At 48.4% G+C, this 21,821-nt stretch overlaps 1 protein-coding gene across 15 annotated transcripts in view; it reads right to left on the reverse strand.

Annotated features, from left to right (window-relative positions):
* LOC136835664 (oocyte zinc finger protein XlCOF6-like) overlaps positions 1–20,665 on the reverse strand; it is a 71,085-nt gene extending 50,420 nt beyond the window's left edge. For 14 of the 15 annotated variants that reach the window (XM_067099487.1, XM_067099486.1, XM_067099494.1 and 11 more), the window contains exon 1: positions 20,553–20,665. The gene's annotated coding sequence lies outside the window, so the exon portion shown is untranslated. The remainder of the gene's footprint in view (positions 1–20,552) is intronic. The other variant, XM_067099497.1, reaches the window with a different exon arrangement.
* Positions 20,666–21,821: the final 1,156 nt, after the last annotated feature.

A 21,821-nucleotide genomic window follows, 5' to 3' on the forward strand; every position in this document is an offset into this window, starting at 1 on the left:
GGGAAAACAACCACTAAACAATAGCTTTCCTTTGATCATCTGATAAGACCCATATATCATTAGTTTCAGCTTTAATAATAGCATCTCTGGTATCTAAATTGAGGTTCCTGGGTAAAGTTCTACTTCTGAATGAGCGGATTAAACTTTTAATTAGATCAATGTGTTTCCTGAAAGGCCCAATTATCACTTTAGTAATGAAATCAATATCGTTAATCTTAGAGGGGTATGCTAATTGTGCCAGAGCTGCATGCCCTTGAAAAGAAGATATAGCCATCTTAATGTTTTCAATATCAAAGTGAAATTTCTTCTTGAAATCTTCATTAAACAACCTGCCACTTGGCCAAAAGTTCAACTTTGGCAAATTTATCAATTTGAAAAGGTCTGCAAGTTCTTTATTTGATTACAAACAAAGAATTGATCATGAGAGTTCTTGTCTCCTTCACTTAATGTTAATGCAATTAGTGAGTCATTTATAATTGTATTTTCCCATCTCTATGAATGGAGGGCACAGCATTAAAATTGTTAGATATACAAGTAGGGAATAAGTTTGTTAAAGGTTTAAAAGAGGGTTAAATTCTTCATAGTCACTACTATCTTCATTATAAGTTGTAAATAATTCTTCATTTGCATTCTCAGGTAAATCTACGTTTCACGTGAGGATTGCTTAGATGGGAGGGAATTGTCATTCCAGGGATGTTATTTTTGCAGTCGAACCACTTCTGCAATAAGGAGTGAAAACTAGACTCATATTTGATAATAAAAGATTTAACTGATGTCTATAATGTGGCTCATGAATTTACAAATCAGGTAGGACAGCAGCAGACCTAGAAGGCTGAAGCCAGGCAATCGGGTTCTAGGCTCAAATGGTTTTTCATCGGTTAATTCAGGTCAATGGCATGTCTCACTAGTATCCCATACTCAAATTTATATAGCCTCTACAGTAATCATCTTATATTATTTATATAGCCTGACATCTCAGGTGTTTAAGACGCAGTTACTCATGGGGTAAGGGGTAAACAATTATCTAGAAAGGAAAACCTTTTTTTGATATAAAAATTCTACCCATTAGCTGTTATTTGAAGAGAATTATACTGGCATTGACAGGAAGCCCTCCAGTTAAATGATCGAAATTTATAGGATAACCCGGTTCATAGGCGGAAGGGAGCAGCTGAGGAAGCCTAGATTGACGAGTGTGTTAAACTCAAAGTTAGAAAAAGCACTCTCTTGGGGCTACTGGATCTTTGTTCATGATTAAGGCAAATCTAGTTAACACCTCAAGGAACAACATTAATTACCTTTGGCATATAAGATCTAGTTCTTATAATGTTTAGGCTCACATTACACATAGTTTAAGATTATATGATAATGTACTTCCATCAAAGCAGAAATTTATCTATTCTTCAAACATTTAGGATTATAACTAGTGGCTGTGTCCGTCAGGTCATTGTTTACCTTTACAAGGATGCTTGTGACATCATCTGTCTAAATCCACTGCTTTTGGAGACTGGCCCAAACGTTTTTATATAAAAACAGAATATTAAACCTTTACCCTTTCTCCACTAGTTTCAATAATGTTTGATTCTTAAAATAAGATTTGAAAAATTTCACTGTTGCTGAAGGTTCCTGGCTGGTTTCATCCGTTTTGGGACATTTCTTGAAGGTTGAGATGGAGGAATATTGTCATCATCCTAGCACCTAAGATTATGCACATCTGCTGACAGGTAACAAGTCCTTTTTGGAAATTTTAATTGGTTGATTAAGTGTTGTCCCTAGTGACAATAATTAGGGAGGGTTGTAGTAATGGTGAGGTGTAACAGGTGTTGCCTGTGTCCTGTCAACTTCAAATATGTTAATTTGTTCCAACACAATATACAAACCGCATGTCTCTGGTTAGGAGATACTTTCAGGCGTGGCTGGAAAACGGCCATTGAACTGGGGAGGAACAAGGTGGTTAGGCAGTTAAACCAGTGGGTCGGAAAGGAGTAAGCCTGCCTGGATGTAAACATTCCAATTTGCTTTTTCGGCCGTCGTAGCGCACGGATGTTGTTCTTTCGCTCTCTGCCTGACAGCATTTTTTCTTCTATTTTGGTGGGAATATTTCTTTTTTTTTTCATTCAAAATGGAAAAGCCAACTAAGCCCTCCTATCCCCAGCGTGTGTGTCCTGGGGTGGGAGTAAAAAGTGTAATTCATTCAGATCTAGAGTCGACGTGGACCCACACGCACTCTGTACATCTTGCAGGGGGCGTGTGTTCAAGCGACAATACTTGTAGTGAGTGTTGTTTGTGGTCCTCCGAGCAATGGGGCAAGTTCGAGGGGAGGCGACGTTACCGTCGTAAGCCTACCAAGGAGTCGTCTGAGGGAAATACGCCCCCGACGACTCCGTTGGTGGCGAATGTGTCGGGTTCATTTCTCCCTCCCGGCGAACTTCCCCTTCTTGCTCCCTCTCCCTCGGGTGAGGACTCCCCCTCCCCTTCCTCTTACGTTTCATCGTTTGTGGAAGGGCGCGGGGGAGAGTTGGACCGCGACATCATCTCGGAAGTCTCTTCCCGTTCCGGAGGGGAGTTTTTTCCTCCGGAGCGGGTAGAGGCTTCTCTATCTAACCCGACTCTTGCTTCAGGTCCCGGACTGGATAGCCAGGCGATGAATCCCAACTCTTCCTGGCTACACCTGGGCCTACCTGGCTCGGCTCTGGAGGGATTGGCTCCCCTGCCCCCCCCTCCAGTCACGACCCACACGGCAGCGACAGCCACTACGACAACTGTCACCTTCTCGAGGTTCGTCCAGATGCTGATTTCAGTGGCTTCGCAACTGGACACCCAAGTGTCGGCGTCATCCGCGGGCCAGCACACTGTTCCACTGCCGCCTGGCTTCCTGGCTCCATTCACGCGTGCTGGCCCCTCCTACATGGTGACGTCATCATATCCATATGTGACTGTTGCTGCCCCTGTTGCTGACCATGGCCTGTCTTCGGATTCAGTTCCTCGTCTGACTCTCCAGCCCGGCCCTTCGTCTGCCTCCATCCCCATCCCAGCGACCTTGGCGCGGCCCGACTTGAATCTGCACACGGGAGGGGCGGCGCCTGCATCCCTGGCCCCACCCACTTTGGTTCCTGGCTGACGCGCGGCTCTCTCCGCCCAGGCAAATGCTGGCCCAAGCTCCGCCGTCGCTGCCCGGGATGCGCCTTCTGCTGCAGCCCTCTCCCTGTTCCTGCTGTTCCTGAGTCGGCGGCCTTGTTTTCCTGGCTTGGGGATTTGACTGCTTTCCTGAAGCAGATAGTGAAGAAGAAGAAGAAGAGGTCTAGGAAGGTGTCGTCATCGTCTTCATCTTCATCTTCATCATTGTCGTCGCTCACCTGCTTCTTCCTCTTCTCCTTCCGAGGCTTCGCGGTCAAGAAGAAGAAGTCTGCCTCTCCCCTAAGAAACCTCGCACTGAGATTTCTAAGGGTCTGCCTCCTTCCACAGGGAAGGCAGTGGGATCTCTTGTCGGCTCTTCCCGATCCTCGGATCAGGGAACCGCTGCACAAGGTTGCCTCCGGGCCAGGGGCACCGGGAGCCAAGGGGTGCAGACCAAGGTCGGCACTCTCCCGCTGCGCCTAAGAAACATCCTGCTTCTAAGGCCAGCGAGTCCGCGTCGGACACTCGTTCATGAGTTGCTCCGAGTACCTGGGTCCCCAAGGAGACTCGGGTACCCCAGTCTGATATGGTGGACACTTCTCGCTGTACGGACCAGGGCGTGGGATGAGAGAAAGAGCCAGGGCATGCAGGTGCTCCGCCTCTTCCTGCTGGCACTCCTTCCAGTGCCAGGTCAGGTTCGGGACAGTGCTTCAGCCCCGCAGGCCGAGAACGCAAGGAGAAACAGGGAAGAAGTCCCCTACTCAGTCTTCCCCGAGAGGCCGGCCTCGAAGAAGTCTGGGGCACGCCCAGAGGACAGCGCAAGCTCGCGCCAGCCAGCCGCTGCGCTCGACTCCTCCCAGTCCCCGGCCACGTCCCGGGCCAGCCTGGCTCGGGGAGGCGAGTGCATGGCTCGGCTCTCGCGAGCCACCTCCGCTCTCCTCGGAGATCGTTTCACCTGGGCTGAAACGGTCTCCTCGACCCGGGGCCCGTCATCATTGTGGGTTGGTGACTGCTCTCGGCCTGCTGCCTCTGCTGGTTCTGCCAGTAAAGGCAGTGGGAGCGCCCTGATCTTCCTCGCCTGTCCCCTCCGCCTCCTTGGTCTCCTCCAGGGGCGCGAGTCGGAGAGGAGGAACTCTGAGGACTCAGAGTTCAACTGCATGGGGGGGTATGTTCCTGGCAGGTCCTTGGCTCGACCAGGTCCTATGCCCGCGTAGTTCAGGAAGGTCCTCGGGGGTCTGCCGAGGTTCTCCCTCCTGCAGGGAGAGTAGTTCGGGAGGACCGCACCCTTGAAGGACTCGAAGGTCCTCTGCCCCAGGATGCGGACACCCCTGAAATACAGAGGACTTTTGCGGAGGTTATCGCGCTGATTCGTCAGCACAACGACCTCGGGGAAGGGACCACGGCCTCGTCTGTGGATTGTCCGTTGCGCCTCGAATCCTTCTGGGGACCCAAGAAGGAACCCAAGGCTTCGGTGGGGCTGCCGTGGTCCACGCTTGCCGATGGAGTTCTTGATCAGGTGAATGGTCTTGTGTCTGGGCAGGACAGCTCGCTTCGATCGAGCCGCCGGACAAGCGTCTTCCCTCCCCCCCCCGCCTCGTCAGAAGCGTTTTTACGCACCAGTGGAAGGGGCGTTGCTGACTAAACAGGTTGACCCGACCTGACTCGTTTGGATCCGGGTCTGTTGTTGCAGCAATTGACTGCAGAGAACATTTCTATCTCTCAGCAAGAAGCTGCAACCCTGGAAGCCACCGCCATGGCAGCCTTCCAAGCAGTCTCCTGGCTCAATCTGTGGTCATTCACAGTATCGAAGGTAGCTGCTTCCTCAGGCACTATCGTACCTGGGGAGGACTCCGCCTTTGGGAGACTGTGCCAGTCTGGAGGTAGGGCCATTTCCTACCTTGCCCACCAGACTGCAAACCTGTGGGCAAACCTAGTGCTAAAGCGGAGAGACGCTGTTCTCTCTCGCTTTGCCAGGTCCGTAGGTCCCGAGTCAGCTATCGCCCTTCGGAATGGACTGTTGCTGGGTTCCTCCTCTCTCTTCCCTAGAGAGTTGGTGGACGCCGCAGTGGACAAACGCCGTGCCGATGAAAGCGACCGGCTTGTCCACCAGGCAGTGGTTAAGACCTCTGGGTCTTCTCACCCCACTGCAGCCAGGTCTTCGGGCCAGGCTGGCACTTCCTCGGCCCCTAAGAAGTCCCAGTCTTCGAAGGGGTCCCGAGGAAACACCCAGCCTTCTTCTTCCTCGAGAAGGGGGGGTCACTCCCGCCCCTTTCAGCCCCCTTTCCATGCCGGTAAAGGGGGCAAGGGTAAGAAGAAGGGGGGGACGCTAGGGCGGCGTTCCCCCCCAAAAGCTGCCGAAGGTGGGGGGTGCCTGTCGAGCCATTGGGCAACGTGGCAGCGACACGGAGCCGAGACCTGGATAGTGGATGTCCTTCGGGAGGGATATCTACTACCCTTCGAGTCTCAGCCTCCCCTCACCTACACTCCGGTCCATCTCCAAACTTATCTACCAGGTTCGTCGAAGGACATCGCACTACAGCAAGAAGTGCAAGCCATGCTGAGCAAGAGTGCTGTAGAAGTCGTGTCGGACCAGTCTCCAGGCTATTACAGCCGCATCTTTCTCGTAGAGAAGGCATCAGGGGGATGGAGACCGGTCATAGACCTCTCTCCCTTGAACCGTTTCATTCGCCAGACTCGGTTCACGATGGAAACAGCGCAAACTGTGCTGGCCTCCATCAGGGAGAACGACTTCATGCTTACGGTGGACTTGAGGGATGCATATTTCCAGATACCCATCCATCCGTCTTCGCGCAAGTACCTCCGCTTCGTCCTCGGGAAGTCGGTCTTCCAATTCAGGGCACTTTGCTTCAGGCTCTCGACTGCTCCCCAGGTGTTCACGAGAGTGTTCTCTCTCGTGTCAGCTTGGGCCCACTCTAACGGGATACGTCTACTGAGGTATCTCGACGACTGGCTAGTCCTAGCGAGCTCTCGCTCGCTGTTGCTACAGGACAGGGATCGTCTCCTCAAGTTTTGCCGGGATCTAGGGATCATGGTAAATCTGGAGAAGTCAGATCTCACCCCCAAGCAGAGGACAAAGTACCTGGGCATGCTGATAGACACGGTGGCAGCGAAAGTCTTCCCCTCGGACTCTCGTATCAGCAAGTTCAGGCAGGCAGCACAGTTGTTCCTGTCTCGGCAGGAGCAACCAGTTCGGCGATGGCAAGTCATCATCGGTCACCTGTCGTCATTGGAGAAACTAGTACCTCATGGGCGTCTTCACCTGCGGTCTCTCCAGTGGAGACTAAAGGAGTATTGGTCCCAGTCCCGAGACCCCCAGTCCTTCCTCATTCCTCTTTCCGAGGAAGTGAGAAAGGACCTTCACTGGTGGTTAGACGACAGGAACCTCTTAATAGGAGTATCCCTGCATACTCCCCCTCCAGACATGCTTCTGTTCTCAGACGCATCGACCGAGGGATGGGGCGCACACCTGGAGGAGTTGCTGACTTCGGGAGTGTGGCACCGAGATGACAAGCACCTTCACATCAACATCCTGGAGCTCAAGGCGGCCTTCCTGGCCCTCCAGGAGTTCCGGGATTGAGTGATGAGACACTTTGTGGTACTGATGAGCGACAATACCACGGTAGTGGCATACGTCAACAAGCAGGGGGGACTGGTGTCCCACCAGCTTCATCAGTTGACGATGCAGGTGCACGAGTGGGCCGTGGCTCACTTGGTAGAGCTGTCAGCCAGGTATATTCCAGGCAAGAGGAATGTCGTGGCAGACAAGCTCAGCCGCCAGAACCAGGTGGTAGGGACCGAATGGTCCCTCCATCAGGAAGTAGCGGAAAGGCTGTTCGACCTGTGGGGGCGTCCAGCCATCGATCTGTTGCCACCCGGCACAACAGAAAACTCCAGGTCTTCTGTTCTGTCGTGCCGGACCCATGGGCCGCTGCGGAGGACGCGTTCCAACACCCGTGGAACAATCTCGACGTCTACGCCTTTCCCCATTCTGTCTGATTCGCCGTGTGATCAGCCGGTGATGATCACCCCGAATCTCAGAATGACTCTGGTGGCACCAAATGGCCATTTGGTACCCGGACCTGCTAGCTCTCCTCTCCGAGGCGCCGAGAGAAATTCCCCTGGCCCAACCTTCTGCGTCAACCTCACGCAGCGGTTCCACCTGGCAGTGCATTCCCTGTGTCTTCACGGCTGGAGGTTATCCACCATCTCTTGCGAGCGAGAGGCTTTTTCGCGCCGGCGCAGCAACAGAGATGGCAGGATACCTCAGAAGATCCTCCGCAGCAGTATACCAGGGAAAGTGGTCCGTCTTCTGTGGTTGGTGTCGTTGAAGGGGTGTCTCTCCGGTCGGAGCTACTGTTTAGCAGGTCGCGGACTTCCTCGTCTTCCTTCGCAGAGAGAAGCTTCTCTCCGTTTCAGCTGTAAAAGGCTACCGCGCCGCACTCGGCCTAGTCTTGCGGCTGAAAGGAGTAGACATCTCCTCCTCTTTCGAGATTTCTCTACTCATGAGAAGCTTCGAACGGTCTTGCCCACCCAGGGATCTCAGGCCCCCTACGTGGTATGTGACTCTCGTATTAAGGAGCCTGACTCGTGCACCGTACAAGCCGTTACGAGAGTCGTCAGACAGGGATCTGACCCTCAAGACCATTTTCTTGCTTGCCCTGGCATCGGCGAAGAGAGTTGGCGAGCTTCACAGACTTTCCTTCGATGTTAAACACTCGAGGGGATGGGGATCAGTTACGCTCAATTTCATCCCGGATTTCGTAGCAAAGACTCAGAACCCTTCGGTCCCTGACGCACGGTTCGAGTCCTTCACGATCCCCTCTAGAGGACTTTGTAGATAATGATCCAGACGAGATGCTACTGTGTCCTGTTAGGGTGCTGCGGCGCTATCTGAAGAGGACTTGGCACCTCCGGCCTGAGTGTCGATGACTCTTCGTTAGCACTGGCTCGACCAAGAAAGAAGTGTCCAAGAATACCATCTCTTTTTGGCTTCGTGAGACAATAAGGAGAGTACTCTGCTGCAGGAGAAGACGACACCGGTACACTTCGTCCGAGAGCTCATGAAATCCGCAGCATTGGTCCGTCCCTCGCATTCCGGAAGAATATGTCGGTACCACAGGTGCTGAAGGCGGGTGTGTGGTCCCAACAGACTACCTTCACCTCCTTCTACCTCCGGGATGTTGCACACAAGTCCTTGGACACTTTTTCCTTGGGTCCTGTGGTGGCTGCTCAACAAGTTGTGTAGCTTATCCAGCTCCTCTAACGGGACAGGTTGCATCTCGCCTATGTTGTACGGTGGTGATTGGGAGAATGAATGTTGAGTGACTGGCCTCTCTTCTTTCTCCCCATCCTGGCTCTCTTCCCACGGGCAGGGAGCGGACGTGCCGTTACAAGCTGGACCGGGCGATCGAGGCAGATAAGCACATAACGAGAGCTCCCGTTCTGTTTCTGTTCAGGTTAATAGAAGCAACCCCACTCCTTCCTCTTGCAAGGGGAGGAAGGAGACCATGACTTTGAGACAAACCCAATGCTTGTATTTGCCTTATTGTCATCCGACGTCAAAATTCTTCCTAGCCTACTTTGCATGAACTGACGTTTCCTCTTTCATGCAAAGGGACCCATACTGATCCTGCGTTTCCTATAACCCGATCTTTTGTCAGAGGCAGTTTTCCCTTCCTCGCTCTTACGACCAGGAAGGGAAGACAAGGTGGTGAAGTCCAGTCAGTTCAGAGAGACTTTATCAGATTCCTCCCTCCAATCAGTGAGTCTCTAATGTAAAGGACCGAGGGTTCTGTATATTGTGTCGGAACAAATAACAATTTTTAAAAGTAAATTGTATTTTTCCTAACTATACAAACCGAGGTCCTTTACACTTTATGCCCACCTCATGCCACCCCTCAATCTGTACCTGGGCCGAAAGGCAAATTGGAATGTTTACATCCGGGCAGGCGGTACTCCCGCCTCCCGGACAGTAGTTAACTGCCTAACCACCTTGTTTGAAGTTCAACGGCCGTTTCCAGCCTACGCCTGAAAGTAATCCCTAATGTAAAGGACCTCGGGTTTGTATAGTTAGGAAAAATACAATTTACTTTTAAAAATTATTTTTTTTCAAAAATTGTGATGCTACTTTGAGATTTGCAGATTTTTTAACTCAATAGCCATAATACTCTTTGTGCTCATTGTCTTCCATCATTGCCAGTCCTCATTCTGTTTGTTCTTTACAGTAAACCCCCCGTATTTGCAGGGGATGCGTACCGCAACCCCCCCCTGAATAGTTAAAGTCTGCTAATACTTAAAACCCCTCTAAAAACACTTAGGATTGCTTATTTTGATTAGTTTAAACACAAGAAAAACCCTCTAAAAATGCTTATACTTTAGTATTTTAATAGTTTCATCACAAAAAGTGATTTATTCATGAAAATTATATGAAAATACAGTAATTAGTGAATATTTCTCAGTGAAAAATACCGCAAATGGGCGAATTTTCCGCGAATAATGGGTAGATATGTTCCACAGAGAAATCTGCGAATACGTGAGTCCTCGAATCGTGAGAACATGAATATGGAGGGTTTACTGTAAGCTGAAGTCAGTTGTGTGCTCTCTTTAATATGTGCATAATGTATGTTCTTGTTGGCTTGACTGGAGGAAGAGGTAAAAGGCCAAGAGGATGATGTCAAGGAACATTTTTCCTTTTGTCTGGCCCCCCCCCCCCACTCCTGCCCTGTAGGGAAGAAGTGCCATCAGTGCACCTCATGCAGTGCACTATAGGCATTTCTAAAGGTTCCTTGGAGCACCCCTTCAGCCCCTAGTTGCAACCCCTTTCATTCCTTGTACTGTACCTCTGTTCGTATTTTTTTTCTTTACTCAGCTCTCTCCTAACGATGTTTCATAATACAGCTGTGAGGTTCCCTCTTGTTACACACACCTTTTAAACCTTTCTCTTCCTCTCAGTTTCCCAATTAGTGCTGAATGACCTCATAGGTCCCAGCTCTTGGCCTGTGGCCTAGATTTTATATTCCATCCTATTTCATTCCCTCGTGCCACAAGTCCGAGACTGGTGACGAGACTAAGGTCTGGTTGGGTATGAGTGGTATGACATTAATTCAGTGAGTACTTCAGAAACACAGCATCACAACAGCGAGATGATGTCAGGATGGAGAGTCTTGTCAGACACACGACAGAATGAGTGAAGTAGTTCCAATGAACTGTTGGTCTACAGACACTTATGTTTGGATAACTGTTCTTCTGGAAGACTTGGGAATCAGTTTCTGTGGAAATCATGACTGCGAATATGGGCTCAGTATGATTGATGGGTTTGTTATGAACAATAAATTAAAAGCTTTAGTTGTATATAAGTAACTTACCAAGTAATTACATAGCAACTAGTTCACTTACACGGCAGCTTGAATTCAAATTTTGCGGGTAACACTTCAAACATCTGTGTAGGTGACCAGTTCCCCCCCACTAGTGGAAATATTAGTAACGACTTTAGCAGATAACCTCAGTCTGTTCCTGCCGTGTTCAGGTAAACAGCGAGTTATGGCAGCAGCTAATTCATTATTTTCCAGTGATTTAACTGGATTTCAGTGGTGTATACATCCACTGGAACATGTATTAGTAACCATCATGAAATCTCAGGATGAGTTTTTTCTTGTTTTGTTGTTATTAACTTGATTCATCAAGAGAATTTTGACTTTGAAGTAATCCTCGTATGTTACGCCGTTCCTTTAGGCTGAGACTTTTGCATTGTTTTGTTTACCAGGCCTAGATTACTTGTGAGCCATTGGTATATAGTTTTGCCTTAAAATGAAATTTTCAAATGATGTTTTCTGGGCATAAGCTCTTGCAAGCCGCTAATAATAAATGCCTTAAAAGTAATTCTTGAGTAGAACTTTTGTCTATTTTTTGCCTAGACTATTAGCGAGCCGTTATAGTTTTGCCCTAAAAAGTCATTCTTGTATCTTATGCCATTCTTTTAGCCAAAACTTTTATATTGCTTTGTTTACCAGGCCTAGACCTCTGGCAAGCCACTGGTGGATTAGGTTTGCCTTTAAGTAAATTCTTGAATGGTGTTTATAGGGTAGAGGCTTCTCGCAAGCTGTCAATAAATAATTGCCTTAAAAGTAATTCTTGAATGTTTAGTCATTCCTTTAGGCCAAAGATTTGCATCTTATGATTGTTTACCGCACCTAGTCTACTTGCTAGCTGTTGTTAAATAGTTTACCTTAACCCTCACTTTCTGTTGCAGAATTGAAAAGTGTAAGGGCAGAAGGAGTATGGAGAGCAGGGTGCTGAATGGAAAGAGACGTTATTGTCGGCCGAGAATCGGTCTCAGTATTTGCTTCGACAGTACATTTACTAAGTGGGAACATTTCTGAGAAGCTTCTCATGTCTGCTGTGCAAGGATGACACGCATCTGGGTTGATGCACAGATCGTGAGCGTTCCACACTTCCAGCACCCAGTAGAGCCCATTGGCACCCACTTCAGCCTGACGTCAGGTTATGCTTCGAGCGCTCCATGGCGCCCACTGACGCCATCTACTATCTGGCGCCAACTCATGCTCTGAGCAGCCAAAAGGCGCCCCACAAAAAAAGTGTCAGAGCACTCGATGATGCCTGCTATCTGGCACCAGTTCATTCTCTGAGCAGCCAGAAGTGCCCATAAACGCCCTAGTGCCCACGGGCGGCATCTGTAGCTGACAGCCAGGCATGTAGAGCTTTCATACCATTTTCTCTCCTACTTCTACCCTGTGTTATTACCACTTGCTTCTGTGCCTGGCTCCATGGCTTCCTGCCCATGCCATCGCCAGTCTTGCTTCTGGATTACCAGAAAATTAACCTTGCAAAGTGAAGTGTTGTGCAGTGGAGGAGGTGATTATCCCGCCCGGCTGTTCTCCTAGACTTAAGTCACTGTCATACCCCCCTACACCTGGGAGAAGTCATACTGAATGTGTAAGGGAGACTGGTGGGAATTGCTCTGGGTAATGGCCCCTTTGGTCGAATCTGTTGCATATTCCCAGGTATCAACAGACAGCCACTGAAAAGGAGTCTTCGTGGAGGAGGCAGTATCCAGCCCGTCAGATATCCTAGACCTAAGTTCCTTTCATACTCCCCTAAACCTGGGAGTAGGCATACTGGCGATCCAAGGGAGTCTGAGGGGGTTAGCCCCCAGTTAGTTTCCCTTCAGTCGAGCCTGTGATCCAGGTATCGACAGACAAGCACTGGAAAGGCGTTTAAGTAGAAATGTAGTGTTAGACAGCCATTCAAGGTGTTTTGATGAAGGCGTAATGTTTTAATGTGTAATGTGAATATCACTTGACAATGGTAGTCTTCCTGGGCACCGGACTCCAGCCTGCTATGCTGATGCCTCTGTTTGACGACAAGTGCTTGTCCAGTGGTCCATGGAGTGCTTAGTGGCTCCCTCCGAGCTTCCAGTGTTTGAGCACCACATGTCCGAAACTCTAGATCCTTCCAACCTATTTCGTAGGAGTTACGTTTCCTCACTCGTGTGAAAAGGTCCAGTTCTGACATTTGATCTTGCAGTTCCTACACTCCAATCAGTATGTTAGAGGCTTGGTACTCCTCCTCGCTCTTTCGACCAGGAGTAGCCCAGGTGTGCAGAACTCCAGTCAGTTCAGAAGACTCACTCAGATTCCTCCCTCCAACCAGTGAGTCTTCCTAATGTAAAGGACTGACGGTTTGTACATTGTGTCGGAACAAATCACAATTTTTGAAAGTAAATTGTATTTTTCCTAACTATACAAACCTGAGGTCCTTTGCATAACATACTATGCCCACCTCATGCCACCTCTCAATCTGAACCTGGACCGAAAGGCAAGCTGGAATGTGAGGAAACGTAACTCCTACGAAATAGGTTGGAAGGATCTAGAGTCGGAGGCAGTAAGGAAAAGCAGAGATAGGGCTCCCTTATTGTCAGACTCTCCTTCCTCCCCTTGCTAGAGGAAGGAGCAGAATTGCTTCTATGATTCTAAGAAAAATAGAATGGGTGCTCGATGTGTAGTCTTACCGCATCAGTGCCAGTTCCAGCAGCTATTGGTTCGAGTCCTATTCTCATCCCTAAGGAAGAGAAGTTGGTGGACGGGGAAGGAGGAGGAAGAGAGGCCAGTCACTCTCGGAATCCTTCTCACTTCCAGAACCAACGCCTTAGGCGAGATGCTACTCGTCCTCTTGAAGGAGCCGAGTAAGAAAACACAACTTGTTGAGCAGCCACCACAGAGCCAAGGAAAAAAGGTTCCAAGGGCATGTGGTCAAGACCGAAGGAAGAAGACAAGAGTATGGTCTAAGAGACCATGTCTTGCTTCCAGACCGACAGAAACTTCTGGAATGCAAGGGATGGACCAAGCCATCGACTTTGTGAGCTCTCGGGTGGAAGGTACCGGTATCGTCGTCGTCAGCTGCCAAGTACCTCCTTTGATCGCTTCACGAAGTCAGGAGGAAGATGTGTCCTTAGACACTTCTTCCTTGGGAGAGACAGTACTAGTGGAAACATTGACAACATCCAGGTTAGGAATGTCAAGCCTTTGGAAAGTACCATAGCTCCCTAATAGGACAAAGTAACTAATGATCTGGATCATCGACACAAAGTCCAAGGAGGAGGGGAACCAGGACTCGAACCCGACAGTAGATGTCAATGGATTCGGAGTCCACCTACAACATCCGAGAAGGAGTCGAGGTATGATCCCCATCCCTGTTCTTCCATCTTCTACACCAAGGCCGGAGTAAGATGAGAGATGGTCCTAAGAGGGCATATCTCTATCCGACGACTCTCATAAGGCGCATGCAGAGCACGGACAGGAACCCTAAACGAGTCACATGCCACCCAGGGAACAGTTCCCAGGGACAGCACGACCGAAGAAGCTTCTCGTCCGTAGCTAACTCTCGACTGAAGAGAAGAAGGCTACTTCAGATAGAAGGCTAGGTCACAAGGGCCTACATTCTTCACAAATGAAAGGGAGAGAAGCAATCCTCGTTGGAGAAGAAGAGGAAATCCAGACATGAAGAGCGACTCTGACACGAGAAGAAGTTCCATCAACGACACCATCAGCGAAGACGGATCCAGTCCCTGGGACTGTGTTACAGAGGACTTCAAGGGATATCCAGCTATATCCGTTGCTGCTCGGCGAGAAAGCCTATGCTTGCAAGGAAAGCTGGAAGGTTTCCCAGTCCTGAACATATAGGGATGTACTGCCTCAAGAACCGCTTCTTGTGTAACTGCTACAAGAGGTTGGGTCGAGTGGAATTCTTCTCGATCCCTCGGCAATCACGTCGGATGAAGGCGAAGTCTTCAAGTATTTGTCTGTAACTTGGGGTGAGCCATGCTTATGAACCCCTAGCGAAACGGACAAATATGGAGGGAAAAAATGTAGATATCAAGTTTTCCCCTAAAAGACAGCATGCCTCACAGAAACAGCCCCGGGTCTGGTATGAAGGAGCAAGAAAAACTACCGACTTGTTGTGCAGGGAGGCAACAGAAGGACGGTAGGGATTTCTCAGTTGAGCAGTCTCTGCATGAATCTTCGTGAAGAAAAGAGTGAGCAGCATGTTCCATCCCGATCACTCAAACCAGAGGCCAGGCTTGCCTACCAATACATCCCCACCAGGAATGCATCTGGTTAACTGAGCTGTTGAGTGTGCAATAGAACAACACTCGAGTACCTGCAAATGTTGAGATGAAACAGGAGGAAAAAATAATTACCTCTTGTTTGTCGACAAATGCCACTACTGTGGTTTTGTTGTTCAACAAAACCAGTGAGTGCTGCAAAACTCATCCTGAATTCTCGGATGGCCAAAAGGCTGCCCTATGCCCAGCACGGTGATGAGAAGGTACTAATCGTCTCGGTCACACACCTTCAAGACAAGGTCTTACCAGTGTGCGCCTGTTCCTCAATCGGTGAATCTGTAAGTAGACATAAGATATGAGGGGAATAGGCAAGCATATTCGAAGGTTCCTTCAATCAAGCATTAGCCTAACTCCTTCCTCATACTTCGAAGAGGAAAGAAGGACGGAGGAATGGAAGCAGACTTCCATTCTCCACCATGGGGAAGCTTCTGCAAGATGACAGGGTACCGAGCAAATTAGCTCTACCTGGGCTGGCCTTTCCTGAATCGGGAGCACGGGAGAGGAGGCGGGATGGAAGTTTGATGGAAAAAATTGCCGAGGCCTAAGGGAAATGGATACTTCTCCTGAAGGAATCCATTCCCAAGTCTCGGCAATGTCGCTACCAGTCTCAGAGATTCGTTAAGTATCATTTCGTCCAGGCATCAGCAGTTGCAATCTTCTTCTGAAGCCTGGGATTTCTTAGCTAAGGAGTTGAGGGGGGCTGGCTTCAACTCAAGGTCCAGTTGAGATGACTAAGACCCAAAGCTCTTGGCCATTGTCCAAAGGACAAGGCAGTGCCCTGGTACGAACCTTGATTACCGAGGTATCTGGCAAATCTCTGAAAGAGAAAGGCAAAACCAAGTAAAGGTTTGTTTCTAAGGGTCAAGCCAACTCGGGACTTACGAAACCGGAGATCCAAATTGGGACAAAGTCCTTCTTCTTAGCACCAGAATTGCCCAAAACACTGCAGTTGGCAAGACCCTCCAAGGCAAGAAGAATTTATATTCTGTCGAGGCAGGGGGGGAAGCTTGGTGTTTCGACCTGAATTAACTCCTTCGAAGAAAAGAATTCATCAGTTTGAGAATGCTCTCGGAAACCAAACCGTGGCAGTCCCCAACACTCTCGGTCCCTCGGGAACTGCAAGGGTTGTTGCAGTGATGAATATTATTCATTGAGGGAGCTACAGTCCTGTCCCAGGGATCCTCACGCCGACGAATTGGCGCGAAGTTCTCCGAAAACACGGAGGCGGATTGCAACTTGAAGAGGAAAACCCTCGCTGTTTCTGAAGCGTGAAACTCATGTACCTCTCCCCTTGGAGGGAGACCTTGACAGATCCCATGAAACCCTCCTCGGCTACCTGGTTATACTACGAGAGAATCAGGGGACCGACACCCAAAGCACGCCAGGCAGCCGAATCCGAAGAAGTTCGTCGGAGCTCTCTCTGTCCGTCTCGTGCCTCTCGGAACAACCGAGAGGAGAAGAGGACAAGTGAGGAGAAAGAGTATCCCTACCTGTCCTGCCAGTAAGATAAGAAGGAGAGGTGGACCGTGAGCGATAATCAACCGAAAGAGATCACTGCCACACAGGGGAAGAAGAGCACTTGTGCCATGGCAAAGCGCTTTCCTGGGAAGAGCAAAAAGCTCACTCGAACATAGCCGAGAACCCGAATCAGAAAAAACTGAGTAGGGCCGAGCCGAGCCACACCAAACCGAGCCGATCATGCGAACGCGATCCAGCTGGTTGGTATGCAGTGGACTGGGAGGCAGGCGGGGCAAGCCGAGCCAAGCAGTCTGGCAAGCAGAGTTGAGCCGAACCAGTCTCGTAAGCGCGACAAGGGGCCGAGCCAAGCCGAGCTGATCGCGCGAACACAATCAGAACTGGGCAAGCCGGAACTCGTCTGCCGTGAACAATTGCTAGTTTCCCGAACTCTAAACTCCTTCAAGGCCGAGGCCCCTCGAGAAGAAGGTTCAAAGGGGAATTCTGTGTCTGCTATCTTGCATGCTCGAACCCTAAAGTTCAAGACACAAGAATGAAGCCCAGCCGAGCAACCGAAGCAGCTGGCGGGCAGTATCGAGACACCTGGTGTCTCGGCACCCAGACACCTGGGTGTCTCGGCACTTTCTCTCATCCTATGCCTCTCATCATCAGACTCATGATTCATACACCTGGGCTAGCCCGAGACTCTCAAAAATCGGGACACCTGCTTTCAGTTTCTAAGAGTCGAAAGAGCCTCTCACAGAACCAGTCTTAGATGCAGACTTCAAGATTGGCAATGAGGGCGTGGCGAGACGAGACTCGCGCCCCCAAAAAAAGATCCCACAGGAGAATGCTTTCGGTTTTGCCCTAGGGCGGGAAAATTGCCAAAGAGCTTGTTTCCCAGAAGAAGTCAGTCTTAGAAGTGCAGGACTCCCAAGGGAATCTCTTCCCTGCTTCTTCTGGTGTTGGCCCGACAGGATCGAGACTCCAGGCTGGGAACCCGACCGAGCACTGGCAAAACGGGAGCGGTGCGGTGCTGGCAGGAGACACCTGTGACTCGGCCCTTTTCTCGCACTGCTCCCGGTGGGCCGAGGAAAATCTCTCTGGACCAGGTCAGGAAACTTGATATTCCATAGAATCTCGAGCACTTGGAGAGTCAGTCCGCTTAAGCAGCCCCTGTCTTAGAGGCGGAACCTCTAGGACTGGGAGCGGGATCATAAACCGAGGTCTTCTGGTGGTTCTCAAACACAAAACCCAGGGCTTGATCGGACTAACCCAGGTCAGGAAAGACCAGCGAGAGCCCCCTGCCTACAAGGGCACAAGGGAAGAAGCAGCCTTCCTCTCCTTTGGCTGACGGGGTCTGTCTGATTCTCGGTGGACCTTGGCAGGAAAGAGCCAGAAAGACGAAATCGAAGATAAGATGCGGTGGCTACTTCCACTGGGCCCTTTCACCTCCACTCCGACATCTTTTACAGGATGGTGGCATCGTAACCTCCAGGGCAGTCAGGCAGGAACACAGGCAGCCCAGGACACCACCACCAGGAGAATTCAGGCATCAGGAAGCCAATGCAGGAGCTACGGCAGGTTGGAGGGCACGAGCTATTGCAATGGCCAGGAATGTCACTTCCACAAGCACTTCCTTTTCCCTTCACGCTGACATTTTCTACAGGATGGCAGACATTGAACCTCCAGGGCAGCTGGCTGGGAACGGGGACAACCACTAGGAGAAGTGGCGGGACACGATCAGGACAGCCGATGTAGGTCTCGTTAGCGGTTCAGAAGGCAGGAGCTACTGCAACGGACAGAAATGTCACAAAGTCACCAGCAGCGACAGGAACAATCAGGGCGGCTGCGGCAGGAGACCAGGAAGAACCCAGAGACTGAAGTTGACAGGAAGAACAGCAGGAGCAGATGGACCACAGAGACCCACAGTGCAACAACATACATGAAGACCAGCAAAGGGCGATCCACAGGGAAGAAGAACAGCCGTGGAAATATGTCATCTAACCAGGTAATGTCCTCGATCGAAGTAACACTAAATGGAGGACTCTTCATGCGAGATATTCTTTGATACATCCAGCCAACTACTGCTGTGTCTGCGATGCTCACTGTCAACCTGAAAGAAAAAGCAAAGATGATTAGTAGAGGGAGACTCCTCTCATTGCAAGGGGAACTGCCTTATGCAGCGGGGAGGTACTCTAGAAGAAAATAATAAGTGCCCCCCCCACAAGTCTTCACCCGACGAGCAAGTGAAGAGGGCGAAGGAGAGAGATCTACTAAAGGAAGAACCTACGGGAAGAGAAAAAGGATGGAGGGGAGGCCACCAAGGGCGCCATGGAAGTGGAACTTACCGACGATGCCCGCAACCTCCCACCCGGCTCGTAGTTCTCCAAGCGCAGGTGAAGAGCAATACTCAGCATAAGTAGGAAGGAAGTAGTGATGCCCCTTATAGATGGAGGGCGGAAGCCCAAGAAGGGAACGAACTCTTATGTCCCGATCAATGTAGGGGAGCGAAGATATTACATCCCAAACTATATCTCCAAATGCAGGGGCGCCTTCACTATTTACGTAAAGGGATGCTGGAAGAGAAGCATTACCACTCGGTTATGCTTCTCCAATTACACCCTTGGCAGTCAAACCCAAGACACAGGGCAGGAAACGATGGCTTATGCAAGGTTATCACAAATCGTGGGTTTGTATTAATAAATATCAAACACACGTATATATAAACAAAAATACAGGTAGATCCTACCGGGATAATAAGAGCTTAACAACAGTCAGGCGGAGAGAACAAAAAACATGTTAGTAACGCATGACGGCCGAAAGCAAACTGGAATGTTTACATCCGGGCAGGTGGGTATCCCCACCTACCTGGCGGTAGTTACTGCCTAACCACCTTGCTCAAGAGTTTAATGGCCATTTCCAGCCTACGCCTGAAAGTAATTCCTAATGTAAAGGACCGACGGTTTGTATATCGTGTCGGAACAAACTACATTTCTAGCATAAACAATTCACTAATGTGTCGTCAGCTCTGGGATGTTCGTGGCAGCCAGATGTGCAATAAGGCTGGAAAATTGTTCCCGCCACAGTTTCACTTCTTTGATGGAATAAAGTGCTGTAAACAACAATTCTCACGTATTTGAAGTGGTATTTTGAGTGAAATAAGAACAAAATATGTATAATTACAATCAAATAAGCATTGTGGAGCTCCAGTAGTGATGTCAGCAAGGATAAAACCACTGAATACAAGGTAAAAATGCATCACCCCCAGGAATTCTAAGTCTGATACTTTCACTAGTATAAGCAACAAAACGTTGTTTTATCTTGCTGATTACAACTAAAATCTTGAGTAATACCGATAAAAATTACATATATACACAATTAGTGTTCAGTACACCGGTAAATGAGCACTGGGAAGGAAGTGTGCTAGCGCTGTTCAGGGTGCATCAGCATTTGGGGGGACGCCAAATTGGATTCAAAATTCCCTTCAACACCTAATTTACGAAGACTTCACATGCTTATTTTAGTTCGTATGGCAGTTTCCTATAGCTCATTTTGTTAACGAAGCTTCAATCTTTTGAAAGGTTTTCTTAAAGGTTTAATTTTTTGTTGTTTCACCAGTTAAATATTGAGTGAAAAGTGAAAATTCAGCGACCGATGTGTGTCATGCCCAATCATTTACCCTATTACAGCCAATTCTTACAGGCCATAGCCTACCCTGCACCTCTGAGCCTAACCTAGCCTAAGGGGCCTGAGCAGGCTTGAAATTGCCTAAACGAAGAAACTGAGAAGAAAATTGGTCGGAATTAAATCCACTGAGTTAAAAATAACTATTTGATAAACTGTAATATACGGGAGACTGACGCCTACCCTAACAGAGCCCGGTTAGGATTACATTGAGCAAAGCACCAATCCCGAAGCGAATGCTACAGTTAGGAAGCGATTTAAAAGCCGAAATAAAATTCTAAATAATATAAATAACAGTTCAAATCAGTTAAATATGGCTTAAATATGGCACAAGGAGAACAAAAATGCACGACCTAATTCAACCACATTTAACTCAAAAACCCTAATTTAACCTAATTCTTAACCACGATTAACGTCAATCATTGTTTTAACTTTCTGCATTATTTAAGTCAAGAAAATAACTAAACCAACGGAATTAACGCTTTAAATAACGGTTAAATGGGCTGACATTGAAATCGTAACCGTAGGCGCCTTGAGACCGAGAATGCCTCTCTTAATTCAACCATATTCAACTTAAAAACTCAAATTTAACCAAATTTTTAACTCACGAATTTAACCCCAATCACTGATTTACCTCGGTTGATCTTCAATTCGATCATTCGGTCGATATTTCCGGTCAAAATCGACTGATTTCTGTGACTGGATCTGTGGCAACAAGAATCACAAAGTATTTGTTTACATCAAGTCATTCGGTCATTTTCCACCCAAGACGATTAGGTCCTTTACTCGAGTCGGTTTTGGGTTAATAATCAGGTTTTTAACATTTTTTATTTATGAAGATGTAATAAATATATTTTATATATATTTAACTATTAAATGTAGTTATTTTACTTATAAATGTAATTGATGGAGCATTTTTGGCTTTTTACTTATTTTCTACCGTACGTGTTAAGTTAAAGTAGTATTGTGAGGTGTGCTTTGGCTTTGAAACGGCTCCAACCTTTCTCGTTCCGTGCCTCCTTTGTTTGTGTTGGTTTATATCTTTTGTCTCTAAAATACCATAATTCTTTTATAAATTCTTTCATTTTTCCTAATTCTTCCCTCGGCACACCTGTAAATAAAAGTGTATCAGCCATCAATTCCTCTTCATTTTCTTGATACGAGAGATGAATGAACACGGCAAGGCACTTTCGAAATAACGGAAAATGTGAAGAGGCAAGGAACAATATATGGCCCACAGCTATGCAGCATAGTGACACACAGAGTGACTGGGATAAGCAGAAAGAACGTAATACTCATAAGAAATATAGAAATAGAGTCCCTAATATTTGTGGATGACAATGTTCCCCACCAGCAGGAAAGAAGGAACAGAAATGGCAATCGGCAACTGCCGCAGCCTGGAGCCGCTCAATAAATTTATACATTTAATACTAAGCCAGGTAAGTCAGCAATGCTGGTAATAGATAAAAGAGCAAAGAGAATAGGTGTCCACATAAGAGCAAGGGTTAAAAATGGCCCAATTAGTAGTGTTCACTTTTGTGTACAGCGCTCCACAGGTGCTTCTTATATTTTATAATTGTCTTTCAGTGTTTTCTCGTCAGTATCGTAGCTCCTGCAGAACAGGAGAGTCTTTAGTTCTTTTTTAAATTTGCTTTCTTCTTGTTTGCTCTTCACTTCAGGCGGTATTTTGTTGTACAGTCTTGGTGCGCAATGTACAAATGCTCTCTTGTTCTTCATTGGAGGCGGGGGGGTTAGAGCTCTCGGCTAGCACGCTGTTGGCCCAGCGTACGAGTCTCCGTTGGCCAATGAAGAATTAGAGGAATTTATTTCTGGTGATAGAAATTCATTTCTCGTCATAATGTGGTCCGGATTCCACAATAAGCTGTAGGTCCTGTTGCTAGGT

The sequence above is a fragment of the Macrobrachium rosenbergii genome, chromosome 55 (genome assembly GCF_040412425.1).
Source record: "Macrobrachium rosenbergii isolate ZJJX-2024 chromosome 55, ASM4041242v1, whole genome shotgun sequence".
Lineage (NCBI taxonomy): Eukaryota > Metazoa > Arthropoda > Malacostraca > Decapoda > Palaemonidae > Macrobrachium > Macrobrachium rosenbergii.